Source organism: Triticum aestivum, chromosome 4B (genome assembly GCF_018294505.1).
Source record: "Triticum aestivum cultivar Chinese Spring chromosome 4B, IWGSC CS RefSeq v2.1, whole genome shotgun sequence".
NCBI classification, from domain to species: domain Eukaryota; kingdom Viridiplantae; phylum Streptophyta; class Magnoliopsida; order Poales; family Poaceae; genus Triticum; species Triticum aestivum.
Window position 1 is genome coordinate 661,299,694 of NC_057804.1, and position 2,782 is coordinate 661,302,475.

At 45.9% G+C, this 2,782-nt stretch overlaps 1 pseudogene; it reads right to left on the reverse strand.

Moving 5' to 3' along the window:
* Positions 1-1,326, reverse strand: part of LOC123090402 (putative disease resistance protein RGA1) — a 6,944-nt pseudogene extending 5,618 nt beyond the window's left edge.
* Between the last annotated feature and the right edge of the window lie 1,456 nt (positions 1,327-2,782).

Genomic DNA, 2,782 nt, shown 5'->3' on the forward strand with positions numbered 1-2,782 from the left:
CCGGAACGCCGCCGGCCGAAGGGCTCCGCCGCCAGGACCGCTCACCCGTGCCGGGGTCCAGCGACGGGTGAAGAAGGAGGGCCGCCACCGCCGGACTGCGGGGTGCCGCGCGGGCAACGCCCGGCCGCGCCCGCCGGCGGCAGCGGCGAGGGGGAAAGGGGGCGGGGACTCGCGGGGAGGGGGAGGGGTGGGGAGCCGCCCCGGTCGCCTCGCTCGGGGAGGGCGACGCGGGGGGCACGGGGGGGCAAAAATCTCTTTCCGAGACAGTTGACGGGATGGCTTTATGAATCCAAGAGCAATCCATTGATGAATTAGATCATCTTTAATCATATTGTGACCTTTTTGAAAGATTGCACAATAAGCAAAGCATAACTTCAAGCGTGGAGGCATCAAGTTGTAGCTTAACAACAAAGATGCAAGCACTTCTTGTGTATTCAGTGTATCTTCAGAAGTAGACAGTTCCCAGATATGATTGGCTTTAATGGCATCCCATTCTTCGTACGGCCTGCATTTCAACATGTGTCCAAGCGATTGAGCAGCTAAAGCCACACCTCCACATTTTGTTGCTATTTCCTTCCCAATCGGCTCCAAACGCTCTCTGTCAGGACGAGCTTCAAAGTTACATTTTTGTTTAATAATATCCCAGCAGATTTCATCTGTTAAGGGAGGTAATTGGCTTGGAGCAATGGTACCAGTTTCCTTCGCAATGCTTTCTTCTCGTGTAGTTACCACAACCATCACCTTGCTCCCCTCACCCAGTTTTAGCATATCCTTCAATTCTTTTAGTTTAAAGAGATCATTCTCCCACAGGTCATCCAAAATAATCAGGATCTTCTTACCAGTAAACAGCTCCCGGAGACGAGTATGAACACCATATAAATCAGATATTGGGCTTTGTTGTGATAGTTGTGATAGTATAGTGTTGCCAATTTTTTTGAGGTCAAATATCTGGGACACATAGACCCACACCCGAGAGTATTCTTTGAACTGGGAATCATTGAAAACCCATCTTGCCAAGGTGGTCTTTCCGATGCCTGCAATGCCCCATATGGGGATGATGGTGGTCCCTTGAGTGGTGCTCCCAGATAAACAAGCCATGATTTCCAATATTTCAGCATCCCTCCCAATGATTTCTTCTTCCACCATACTCCCTGCTGTTTCCCGGATATCAGTAACTGGCTGCTCTTTCCTGTGAGTTTCTGTTAGAAATCCATAATTATTATGATCGTCTTTTATCTTCTCTAGGCGTTTTTGCACCTTTTTCATCTTTCGTGGCATCCTAATCTTCTTCATCGTAGCTGCCCACTGCAAGAGGTACAATGTAATTTGTCAGTACCATGGGAGGCTTTCGAAGCACACGCAGTGGATGTTTTATGAACTCATGTCATAATTTAAATCAAAATAGTATATTACGGTTAAACAGGTGACACTGATTACTTCTTTTCGTTGCCTTTCTGGCACTTAAAGTTACAAAGACCCATTAGGAAATTAACGCACATATACTGAAAAGACTCTAATCAACTAGTGGTAGTTCTTTGATGATTTGTTTCCTACTAGAACTTTTATATGGTGGCACATCCATGTATGTATATGTCTAACAGGACAACAGATAATCAATGCACTTCCATGCACTGTATATCTCTACTCTTATAAAAGACCGAGTTGGTGATGATGGTGTGCCTGCCATCGTGTAATATAGACCGTCCGATCTATATCTGACAGATCGAAAGCAAACTATGGCAATTTTGCAAAAAGATACCCGCACCTCTCTCCACACTTGCAGATAAGGACTTCCCTCGTTCATCATTTTCTCTCACAAGATAAATTACTCATACAAATGCATCTTGATATTCCGTGCAACGCACGGGCATCTTGCTAGTACATCAAGAAGATGTAGTTGTGCCCCCAATGCCACTGAAAAAGCACCAAGCCCAGAGCCACTGAGTCAGCCTTAGGGCTGGAGGTTGAAGGGGGTGGCCATGATGTAGACAAAGTAAATCCAATCAATATGAATAAACCCCATCTTTTTATTCTTAATGACAACGATACAAGTATGTGCCATGTCCCTTTTTGTCACCGGGATTGACCAACGCAAGTTCGAACCCATCACAAAGCACCTCTCCCATTGCAAGATAAATCAGTTTAGTTGGCCAAACCAAATGGATAGATCGGGGAGAAGTACAAAGCTATAACAACCATGCATAAAAGAGTTCAAGAAAACTCAAATATTATTCAAGGATAATATGATCATAAGCTCACTATTTATCGGATCCCAACAAAGACACCGCAAAAAAGGACTACATCAAATAGATCTCCGAGAACATCGAGGAGAACATTGTATTGAAGATCAAAGAGAGAGAAGAAACCATCCAACTACTAGCTATGGACCCCATAGGTCTATGATAAACTATTCAAACATCATCGGAGGGGCAGCAAGGTTGATGTAGAGGCCCTTCGTGATCGATTCCCCCTCCGGTAGAGTACTGGAAAAGGTCTCCAGATGGGATCCCCGAAGAACAGAAACTTGCGACGGCGAAAAAAGTATTTGGGGTGGCTCTCTGATGTATGGGGAATATTTGAGAATTTATAGAGCTGGAATTAGGTCAGGAGGTACCACAAGGGGCCCAAAAGCCAGGGGCGCCCCACCGGGGCGCGCCTAGTAGGCTTGTCGCTGCCTCGTGGCACTTCAGGTCTTCTCCAAAGCTTCTAGGGTCCCCTCTGGTCCAGAAAAAAAACGTCAAAAAGTTTCGTAGCGTTTGGACTCCGTTTGATACTGATTTTC